The sequence below is a fragment of the Alosa pseudoharengus genome, unplaced genomic scaffold (genome assembly GCF_046254945.1).
Source record: "Alosa pseudoharengus isolate Yale_2024_CS ecotype anadromous, Long Island Sound unplaced genomic scaffold, YU_APseudo_1.1 YU_APseudo_1.1_scf_11, whole genome shotgun sequence".
Taxonomy (NCBI): Eukaryota; Metazoa; Chordata; class Actinopteri; order Clupeiformes; family Clupeidae; genus Alosa; species Alosa pseudoharengus.
Window position 1 is genome coordinate 15,277,582 of NW_027468576.1, and position 12,469 is coordinate 15,290,050.

General features: G+C 41.0%; 1 pseudogene; it reads right to left on the reverse strand.

Annotated features, from left to right (window-relative positions):
• Window positions 1-1,117: 1,117 nt before the first annotated feature.
• Window positions 1,118-5,349, reverse strand: LOC143117509 (cytochrome P450 2J6-like; annotated as a pseudogene).
• Window positions 5,350-12,469: the final 7,120 nt, after the last annotated feature.

Consider the following 12,469-nt stretch of genomic DNA (forward strand, 5'->3'; position numbering starts at 1 on the left):
ACTGGCACTGTGCATCATTAGATGGATGTTAAAGTAACTTTAGCGTAAAGGGCGATTCCTAGTGACTTTTTTTATTGTATGGCCATATATAAATACAACACAATGACATGGTTGACACAGCCATTTTTACTTTTGCTTTTACTATTAAGTTGTTTTAGAAAACACATAAAATGCAGCCACAACTGATTTTCAGACTTGGTGCCTTGATATGATTCCAAAAGTCAAATGTGCATAAGTTAATGTTTTATTTGAAAGTACAAAGGCTATATATCACAACATAAGTAAATTCTTTGGTACTGTGGTAAATTATTTACTCAAAAACTGTATTGAGATAATGTTTGTTCCATAATTGTTATAATTATGTGACAACTAAACAGCAACAACAATAACAACGGCTAAATAAAACCAGAACAGAGTACATTCACATACATTTAATCTAATGTCATCAAGTCCATATATTCAGTTGTCAAATGTTACATAGAGAGAGTCAATTACGCTCAATGTTTAGTATAAAAAAATCAAATAATATTAATTAAACTACATTTTAATAGGATTTTTTTTTATTTAAAAGGATTGCTACACACCCTAACCACTAAGGGGCAGTAAATCCCCATTTTCAAACGGTGCTGAGCACCAGTCCTGAAGGTATAGACTAGCTGGATTAGCTGCTTCTGTTCCATCTATTTACTGTTTGTGTGTCTCTCTCTCTCCCTCTTCCTCTGTGTGTGTGTGTGTGTGTGTGTGTGTGTGTGTGTCCATAACATCTGTTCATGCTGCTGCTTTGTTATTGTCAACAGTGTCACATGACTGAATCTTTTGAATCAATTATTGCACCTGTCAAATTTGTGTCCTTATGTAATATTTATTCTGAATTGTAAATGAACACAAATAAAGAAGTAAAATGTGTGTGTGTGTGTGTGTGTGTGTACAGTTGCATACACATCATTTTTTGGAAATTTAACCACTGATCAAAATGAAGTACAATAAAACCGTTTTAAAATAAAACCCCAAAAATATCCAGCATTAATCTCCCTGCTGCAATGCCCTTTCTCGGCAAATAAAGTCAAATAGAAGATGGTACAGAGAACCAAAGTTATAGTCTGCCCTCTGCTACCATTCACAGATGGCGTGGCGTGGCACATATTTCATGTGGCTGGGGTGCCAGGGTTATGCCAAAACGGAAATCCATCACAGGCTTCACCCCAGCAGGCATTGAAAAAGTATACCGCTGCAGGAAGGATGTGAAGAAGAGAAAGAGCTCCATCTTGGCTAGGCTTTCCCCGAGACACACTCTTTTCCCTGAGAGAGAGAGAGAGAAGGGGGGAGGGAGGGAGAGGGGGGGAAGGAGGGAGGGAGGGAGAAAGAGGGGGGTGAGAAACATTAATTTGGTTTAAATGAGGTCACAGGCAATATGTTGATGATCTAGCACAGTATGACACATTGAGCTCTGTATCAGTTTTGGTTCGAGCCCCGACCAGTGGGCCGCGGCTGAAGTGCCCTTGAGCAAGGCACCTAACCCCTCACTGCTCCCCGAGCGCCGCCGTTGAAGCAGGCAGCTCACTGTGCCGGGATTAGTGTGTGCTTCACCTCACTGTGTGTTCACTGTGTGCTGTTTGTGTTTCACTTATTCACCGATTGGGTTAAATGCAGAGACCAAATTTCCCTCACAGGATCAAAAAAGTATATATACTATATACTTAGTTTCTCAGTCCATTTGAGAGAGCAATGTTGTTGCTATGAAAGTGAGATGGCATTACAGTATATTCTGTAAATATAAACATGCCTGTAGTGGATCTACACTAAAAATCATACATATTTATACGTAGATATTCTATGACTTGTCAGCATTCTACGTTTACATGCTCTTTTTCTACCTGCTGAGAATGGGATGAAGGCAGGATTCTTCACAAACTTCCCCTCCTTGTTCAAGAAGTGTCCTGGGTTAAAAATGTGCGGCGTCTCCCATTCTTCCTTATCAAAAATTCGCTATTATCTCGGTACCCTGCAAAAGTATGCAAAGATCCATTTATATTCATTGAATTATCAATGATCACATTTAGCATAGTCAGAAAAAAAATACAGAATCTATTATGGAATTTCCAACATCTGTTTGTATTTGTTCATACTGTATATCTTATAATGTCTTCAGTGATAACTATTTAGTGTGTTTTTGGGCAGGGGTGTATTGAAAGTCACCTTGGGGATGAGGTAGTCGCCGAGTTGCACATCTTTGGTGGTATACCGGGGCAGGCCCAGTGGGGCAATGTTGCCGATCCTCTGAATCTCGTGGATGACCGCATCAGTGTAGGGCATGTCCGCCCTGTCTGCCATGGTAGGCAGGCGTGACTGACCAATCACTCTGTCTATCTCAGCCTGGACCTTTTCTGTTGGAAAGAGCAGGTGGGAAAAAATCAATATTTTCTATTTGATGATGAAAATAGCAAAAAACAATATTAAGTTTAAGCACAAGTTTTTTTGGGGAAGTGTGTGTGTGTGGGGGGGGTGCATTTTTTAGCTGTGAGTTACAATAAGATACAAGTTTGATCTAAGTTGTCTAATTTATTGTGGGGGAAACAGTTACTTATTTCAACATCTGTTACATTTTCAAAAAATCAATTTCATGCATCGGGCGCCCCAGGGGAGGCCCAGGCAGAAAATGATGGCTTCAGCAGGATCACTCCTGAAATGGCAGAGACATTTAACGCCTCCCCGGCTGGCCACTGTGTGTGTGTGTGTGTGTGCAGTGGACTCACGTTACCTTGGACCTCCGGGTACTTGGCCATGTAGAGAAAGCTCCAGCGCAGGGTGGTGGACGTGGTCTCGGAGCCGGCCACAAACAAGTCCAGGGAGCACATGATCAGATTGTCCTCGGTGAAGCCAGCAGCTGTATTCTCCTTGCTCTTGAGTGATAACACAGATAAAAGAAAAAAGAAAAGACAGAAGTGAAAATGTGCCGTTAGGATGACACCTTTGTGTCATTCCTGTGGCCAAGTGAGCAAGTGTCATTCTGATGCCATGTTTAAACCAAAGGACTCATAGGGCATATAGAGCACACAGAAGATAGCATGGCACCTCATGTCACAGGTCCAGCACACACACACACACACACACACACACACACACACACACACACACACACACACCACACACACACACACACCACACACACACACACACACACACACACACACACACACACCACACACACACACACACACACACACACACACACACACACACACACACACACACACACAAACTTCTCACCTTTTCAATCTCATTCAAGTAGCAGTCGATGTAATCCCTTGGCTCTGAGGGTTCCCAGTCTTTCTTGTGCTGCTCGATTTCTTCCCTCAGGAAAACTTTCACATGGTCATAGATGTTCCTGACGGTCTGGTGAGGCCCTGGTAAGCGTTTCATCACCATTGGGAAAGCGTCATACAGCTACAACAGGTAAGCCAGAAGTTCCTTTTCAATCTTTTCAATCCTCACTCAGCCATTGAAGTCATTCTACTGATAAACTACTCCTTCTACTTCTAAGAATAGATACCGTATTGCTATTTGCAAAAATGTGCAATAAAACATAGAGTGCTGTTATCATTTAGGACGAGTACAATACCTGTGCCCAAATGGAGGCTTCAAGTTCAATAGTTTTATCAAACATAGCCATCAGTGTTTGGAACTTCTTGTCGGTGTATTCAAATCGATGCCCAAAAACAAGGGAGCATATGATGTTGGCAACAGCGTAGTTTGTAGGCAAGTGTGGATTGAATGGCTTACCTAATGAGACAAGAAGTAAGAGATAAATAAACGCCTTATCCCTTTTTGTATCTTCCTATTTATAACAGGATAATGTATCACATAACCTGACCACAGGTGTACCTAAAGGATCAGTACGTATACAATATGTTTGTATATATTTATGTTATTGTTATTTTGATGACCTGATATTTTTATAATTCTGTTACAATTATTTAGCCTATTGCTATCGTTAATATATTTTATGTAGGTTATATGACTACTTTTTCAGTCATTTTTAATGATAATGTTTATTGTTATTATTGTAGCCTATGTCACTTTGGACAAAACAATCTGCAAAGAGCCATAATCATACCCATGAATAAATACATCAATTAATACAATTCCTTGCTGTTTTACCAGTTTGATCCATTTTGAATCATTCGACTGTTTCTTGTTTGCAAGAATACAGACTGTATTCTTACCATCAAGTTCTTCAATATCTCTGGATAGATGGGTAAACTCATCTAAAATGGCTGACTCAAGAGACTTCTTGCCGACTCCGAAATACTTGAGGGTAAATAGGGCAAACTTGCGCTGTTGTCTCCATAAATATCCATTGCTGGTTACAACGCCTGTAGAAAGGAAACAACATGTAAACAGAGCCTGCGACTCCAGCCCCCATTTTAAAATGTAGCCTATCGCTAAACTTCCTGTTTATGATCAAGTAAAACTCCCCCCTGGTTTTTCTCTTTTCATTCATTCATTTTAGCAGATATTTTCATTCTGTTTCAGGCCTATACAGACACACTGTGGAAGTGTGTCAGGTAAGGAACTCATGAAGACAGTGCTGTTTGTGCCTTGTTTTGCCAAATGAGCCACAGACATGGACATAATCTAGTACAAACTAGCACCAATGCAAAAAGAAAAAAGAAAACAGTTGTAGTTTATCGACACCATTCATGTGCGAATAATCATATGACAGAAGGAGTATCCTTGGTCTTACCAAGATGGTTGGACACCTCCATTGAAAGTGCACTCTCAGGCCGGTCAGCCATGGTGTCTCCTTGAGTCACCAAAGCTTCTCGCACCATCTTGTAGCCGTTTAGCACCACAGACCATGAGGAGCTCATTTTAAGACTGTAGATATTCCCATACTGCTCAGCCAGCTACGAGAGACAGGAGACATCATCATAAGGGCTCAAAAGGCATTTAGTGGCAAGATGTTCCTGAACACTTGGAGCCAGCTATGGAATATCAGAGAAGAAGAAGAAGAAGAAGAAGAAGAAGAAGAAGAATTCTTGTGTCACTCTTTTATGTATTCTTTCATTATTACAGTGACCAGTTCTCATAAATATCTGATTCTAAAACCTGTTCTCATAAATGTCTGACACTTACCCGGCACAGTTCCAGATGGGCTTTCTTGAAGTCAATGGTGACCGTGTTCCCTATGACAGGCCAACACAGTGGACCTGGAGGAAAGGTCTTTGGCCTGCGCCTCCGCATGATGTCCGCTAGAAGCAGAAAGACAATGGTGGACACCAGCAGCACCTGGATGTCCATCCACTTCAGCAAGGAGGAGCTGAACGTTGAGGATGATGAGGAAGCCATTCTGACAAGTTTACGTGCTTTAGAGAATGGCTTTCTCTCTGTCTGACCCCTAACTGTGCTTAGGTAGCTGATTAAATACACCCAAGCCAGCCCAGTCTCTTCCCAGTGTTGCACTTTGTCCTGTTGTCATATCTAAGGCAATGAATTGGTGGGAGGGCTCAGTGACGTAGAGCACGCTTCACCACTCAGCATTTCTCAGTTGTAACTTCATGATGTTATCAAGTGTGTGACACAATTTGAGATGACATAATGTGAAGAGGAAAGATGCTGAATCAGGGGTCTTTGAGAAGTCCCACATTTATGCTTTTGTGTATTTAATCATCAAAGACACCCGACCCTTCACACAATCATTATTAAGTTCCAGAGGAACAGTAAGACATGTCAGACTGTTTCACAATAGTAACCATTTAGTAAATACTTACAGGGTCGTTCAAAAAGGTCCAATTTCTATATCCTTCCAATATAAAATTGCTGCTCTCTGATGTAATCAGAAAGTCGTACTATCACAAGGCAAGGATTAGTGGCGAGGACCAGAGATTAAATAACAATCATCAGGACTGGTCAGGCCACTTCGGTCCTCATCCCTGTCTGTCACGCAATATTATACTGTACATAGCATCTACACAGCATCTCTATCTGTATTCAAAGACACCTGCATCTGGAAGGTCCAGTCACTGGTCAATCAGTATTCCTGGCTATAATTCCACCATGAAGACCAGAGAACACTCCAAACAACTAAAAGAAATGTTTATAGACAAGCATAAGGGAGGGGATAGATAAAAAAAAAATTAAAGTCACTGAACATCCCCTGGAGTTCAGTGAAATCCATCATTAAGTAATGTTAGGAATAATGTTAAATGTGCAAATCTGCCTAGAGCAGACTGAGTGACCGTTCAATAAGAATAATGGTGGGGGAGGCCACCAAAGCACCTGACTAGATGCTATTTTTGGTGCACACCAAACACTGCACATCACCAAAACGCACCATCCCTAATTTGAAGCATGGTGGTGGCAGCATCATGCTGTGGGGATACTTCTAGACAGCAGGCCCTGGAAGGCTTGTAAAGGTAAAAGTAAAATTAATTCAGCAAAATATATGGAAATCCTGGAGGACAATCTGATTCATTCTAGAGAACTACAACTTGGGAGAAGATTTACTAGACAATGAGCCGAAGGCCCCAGCAGTGGCGCGACTGGCTGGGGCACCTGCACCGTACGCCGGCGACCCGGGTTCGATTCCCGCCCCGTGGTCCTTTCCGGATCCCACCCCTTCTCTCTCTCCCACTCACTTCCTGTCACTCTCCACTGTCCTACAGTATAATTAAAGGCATAAAAAGCCCAAAAAACAAAACAAAAAGACAATGAGCCGAAGCCTACAGCGAAAACACAGAAATGGTTTAAAGACAACAAGGTGAATGTTCTGGAGTGGCCGAGTCAAAGACCAGATCTCAATCCTATAGAAAATCTGTGGCACACCCAATCCCGCGAGTTTGTGTGAAAGAATCCATGCAGACTCCATGCCAAAGCTGCATCTACTTAACGCTGACTTAAAGTGGTGAATAATTAGGCAGAGTTTAGGACCTATAGCACGCATTTCAGGTTTGGGTGTAAATAAAAAAAATGCCTCCATTCCACTAAAAACACCCGGGTGCAATTAATAATAATTATGCAATCACTTATTTTGCGTTATATATATATATTAATTAATTAACATTCATTTGTAGAAATCTGCTTTCACTTCGACATTAAAGAGAGGATCTTTGTAAATTATTGTTAAAATGGCCTAATTAAATTGATCAAGACTCCTTTTAAAAAAGCAGTAAAAGTGGAAATATCCAAGGGGTAAATACATTTTAGGCACTGTATGTTTGTTGGGAGAGGTAAATGCACACCTTGTATACTTCTCAGCAAGGTGCTGGTCACAGACAAGTTATGAAGTTGAAAAGGAAGAAACCACACATTGTTTCTAGATACAGTCTCTTCCTTTTTAACTACTGTAAAAAATCAATCCATAAATAAAGGATGACTACATTGGTGCATTGGTGCAGTTTAGAACTAAACTCATTATTCAGGGTAACGTCATATGACATCACTGTCACTTGAACCTGGCAACTGGACCATTTTAGTTAATGATCAACAGGGAGTTGTTGACTGAAGAGATGATTAGACAGATGGGTTTGTAATCAGAGATCAATCTGATATATAGATTTCTTTTCATGACAAAATTCACGTAATATAACTTAACCATACTTTAAATGTCACACAGTTTATCAGATCCTTACTGTTAACTTCATGAAACAAGGATGTAGCCAAGTCAACATTGGGGAGACAAAACTCCTGCCATTCTATGTACAGATTCATGGGGTGATATGTTTATATGTTCTATTTTAAACAATGAAACATATAAGACTGTTTTTCTCATTTTCGTGTACCATTCTATCTTTTGTGATCCTGTAAACAGTTTGTAATGTAAAACAGTTTGTAGTAGCTAGCGGTTAGTTCAACTAAAAAAGAGCACTGATCAAAATGCTGACGTGCCCCCCTCAAAGTATATTATGATTGATTACGTCTTTGTCATGAAAGACTGTGTCTTAAAATGAAACATTCCTCTGTTAATCATGTGAAAATAAAAATCAAAACAGACAAAATGGAGAGATTTTCCATTCTAATGCTTTAATGACAAACTGCCACTTTAAACAAATGTTTTTTTGTTAACCTCCAACCAACTCACAGCAGAATGACTGGGCACAAACATCAAAAGCAGCATACTGTATGCGTGTGTTTATCAGAGCTGACCTCATATACACCGCTCTTCACCTAGACGGATAGAGATTCAGCCCCTCCCCTTCTTGTTCGTTCACCTGCAGGCAGGCTATCTGCTACCTACTTCCTTAAAATGAGTGCAATTATGTAAACATGTGTGTTTTGTGTAAACATCTTTCTGTGTGCCCGTGTGTGTGTGCCCATGTGTGTGTCTGTGTGTGTGTTTTTTTTTTCTCTCTCTCACTCTCTCTCTCTCTCTCGCTCGCTCTGTGTGTGTGTGTGTGTGTGTGTGTGTGTGTGTGTGTGTGTGTGTGTATATAAGTGTGTTAGGGAGGGGGTTGTTTGTGTGTTTTTATTGCACAATACTTCATTATCATACTCCTTTTCCTATCTCAACAGGCAGAGTAAATGAGGTGTGAATTGTATTGTCACAGTTGATCAACACAAGTGTGACAATACTTGATGGATAATGTATAGAACGCATGTCATTATCAGGAAATAGGTCCAGACAGGGCGGACAGGACCCCGACGCGCAGCGGAGGGGTCTTTTTCCGCCCTGAAGGGACCTAAATGAGACCTATCCATGCAGACTCCATGCTTAGCTTGCGGCCAAAGCTGCATCTACATGTACTCAATGCTGACTTGAAGGGGGTGAATAGGCAGAGTTTGTTTTAATGATCCTAACTTGTTAGATTTAGGACCTACATGTAGGTAGACTATCCCCTACTGTTTCTCAAGATGGTCCGCCATTTTGGATAGCACACATTTCAGGTTTGGGTGTAAATAAAAAGCCTCCATTCCACTAAAAACACCCGGGTGCAATTAATCACTCCGGAATAATTATGCAATCACTTATTTTGCTTTATATATATATTTAATTAATTAACATTAATTTGTAGAGATCTGCTTTAACTTCTTTAACTCCTTTTTAACTACTGTAAAAAAAATAATCCATGAATACAGGATGACTACGTTGGTGCATTCGTATAACATTAATAGTTTTAGAGTATTTGAATAAGAGTTTAACTATTAGTTTCTATAGTTAGTGCTTTTCTGTAAAACCTCAAAGGCTTGAGCAATGAGCTCACTACATGTCGTCATAAATGATGCCACAGTTTAGAACTAAACTCATTATTCAGGGTAACGTCATATGACATCACTGTCACTTGAACCTGGCAACTGGACCATTTTAGTTAATGATCAACAGAGAGTTGTTGACTGAAGAGATGATTGGACATATGAGTTTGTAATCAGAGACCAATCTGATATAAATGCTGATATGCCCCCCTCAAAGTATTTTATGATTGATTACGACTTTGTCATGAAAGACTGTGTCTTAAAATGAAACATCATCATGTGAAAATAAAAATCAAAACAGACAAAATGGAGAGATTTTTCATTCTAATGCTTTAATGACAAACTGCCACTATAAACAAATGTTTTTTTGTTAACCTCCAACCAACTTACAGCAGAATGACTGGGCACAAACATCAAAAGCAGCATACTGTATGCATGTGTTTATCAGAGCTGACCTCATATACACCGCTCTTCACCTAGACGGATAGAGCCTCAGCCCCTCCCCTTCTTGTTCGTTCACCTGTACTTCCTTAAAATTAGTGCGATTATGTAAATATATATTATGTGTGTTTTGTGTAAACGTCTTTCTGTGTGCCCGTGTGTTTGTGTGCTCATATGTGTGTGTGTGTGTGTGTGTGTGTGTGTCTGTGTGGGTTTTCTCTCTCTCTCTCACTCTCTCTCTGTATGTGTGTGTGTGTGTATATATATAAGTGTGTTAGGGAGGGGGTTGTTTGTGTGTTTTTATTGCACAATACTTCATTATCATACTCCTTTTCCTATCTCAACAGGCAGAGTAAATGAGGTGTGAATTGTATTGTCACAGTTGATCAACACAAGTGTCCAATAATTGATCAACACAAGTTAGTGCACAGGTGATGGCTTTACCATGGCAAATGTTCATCAGCAAACATGTCCCCGCAACTGTGTTGAAATGGAAGCTTCAGCACAAGTCCTACCAGGAAGACTCTAATCATTCATTCATTACACATGAGCTCTGACCAATCACCTGTCTCCACCCATCTTTGTTATGTTTTGCCTAACATACCTGCTCAGGTGCTGTTATCCGTTGTTTCCTCCTTCCTCCCCATCATCACCAGTTTGGTCCCTGTCCATCTGTCCAGGGGGTAGGCTCCGCCCCTGCCAGCTAATATCAGGCAGGATCTGGGGGCTTTTTAATTAAAGTGTTAGCCTCCCATACTTGTTCAATTATTTGTGAATTAAATCTTGGATCTTGTTATTGCTCTCTCTTTCTCTCTGAGTCTTTATGGGAGAACTTGTGTTCTGCACATCTCTATTCTTCTTTAGGAGACATGCGACTGGACAGAGCCCAGTTAATCAGCACCCACGATGTTGATATTGGGTTGAGCAGACCTTCCCCATCTCTCCCTGTCCCTGCTCCTCCACTGCAGCTTACAGTCAGTGTACGATTGTAATGACCTCAATTAGCACAGTCAGTAGTGTTCTATTAATCACAAAGTGTGCTATTAAGCACTGATGAGTTGTGGCGTTGATTGTAAGGTGTCAGAAAGGAAAGGGAGATAGAACGCATGCAGTGCTGGATACACTTCAATAGAAGTGGTACCGAGAGGATTTGTTTTTTTGACCATGGAGGTATTACGCTACGTACCAGACAACTTGGAAGACCGATATTTCTGACTTGAAATTTCACAGTTCTGAAATCTGAGTTAAGTTCAGGTTCATGGGTTAGATACAAGTAGGAACTCTGACTTTGAGGGGCATTCCATTTGACTTTTTCTAATAGGAGGTCAGAAAATGTTGACTTCTGAGTCTGTCTGGAAGCATTCGTTTTTTAATTCATCCACAACCACACTATGCAAAAAGATAGCAACAACAAAATAACAAATATCACTCACACTAAGCAGCAGCATGGACATTAGTAACAATTCATACAGTGGGTATCAGTTAAGTTTGGACGGTTTCCTGCATGAATCACGCACAAATCACGCACAAATCGCGTACCATATTCTCGGCAGAAATGGCACAAACTGCAGTTGACTCAAACAACCACCAGGTGGCTCTTGGGAGTTCTGCCACTACTATTTTTGATGCGACTTGACTTACTGCTTCCATGACGCATCCAGTTTCCAAGTCAGTAGAATATGCAACTGTAATGCATATCAGTTCTTTTCAGAACAATTCACGTCAGTCATATGTCCTTCCTTCTGGTATATAGATGAGCCAGTGGTGTCATCATCTTGCTATGATGCATATCTTTGTAGAGGGTATGATGGCAGAAACGGGAAGTGCAGCTTGGTGCCCTGCATGCTCTCAGGTGCTAATTTATTAGATCATGTGGTACAGGTGACACTTTCCCTTTAAATGAGCCAGCTGACTAGAGCGGTGTGTTTGAAACAGTGAATCAGGAAGTTGGTGCGTCAGCGGTGCAAAGCGGAGATTGTAAGTTTCTTTTGGACTGTTCAGCTCTTATATACGCTTAACTCTTGTATTCATTTGTTAGTGCTTGACTTGGCCAACTGCTTGTTTTGTAGCTCAGCCTGGGGCGTGTGACTATGAATCTCAAACTGTGCACGCTGCACAGAAACTTCGCTATGAGAGCGCGTATTAGGGGTTTGCACTGCGTGTCATCAGATCTGGACGTCGCCATATTGTGTGTATTCAAACAGCACTAATTTGTTGAGACTTAGGCCTCTATCATGATGACAGGTGACACTTAAAGCGCAGACACTTAAAGCGCAGTCTAAAGTCTATCATCATCACAACGCAAAGCTTATTCCTATCGTAGACTCGAGTTTTTCGCCATGCCTGTCTCTTTTTTTCAGCAACGCGCCAAGGGGTGTGGCAATTAACAACCTAAGGAGGGGTCTGACGCATCATCTAAAGATCGCTATCGTACACTACCTAAAACACATTAAGCCACTGACCAAGAGAATCCATAGCGAGTTGTTTATATGTTATTTTAAGAGCGCATTATCAACAGTGCTATAGGCGGGTGTAGGCTATATACTCTGCTAGGTTTTAGTAAAGCATGGTTTAGTGGAATACCTGTTCTATACGGTCTCGCGTGCAAGCAGATTCCTTCAAATGCGGCGGTGACCAGCAAAATACCGATGCGCTGTTTGAAGTCGCGCTGCTTGCTGTTAAAGGGAATGACAGATGTCACTCTCATTGGTTTAAAGGATGTAACGCCCAAAACACACCCATGATTCATTAAGAAACAGGCCCACCTTCTTGCGCCGAGCGCCGGGCATTTGATAACATTGCATAACTACACCACACCCAATATGGACTGGATTTGTTT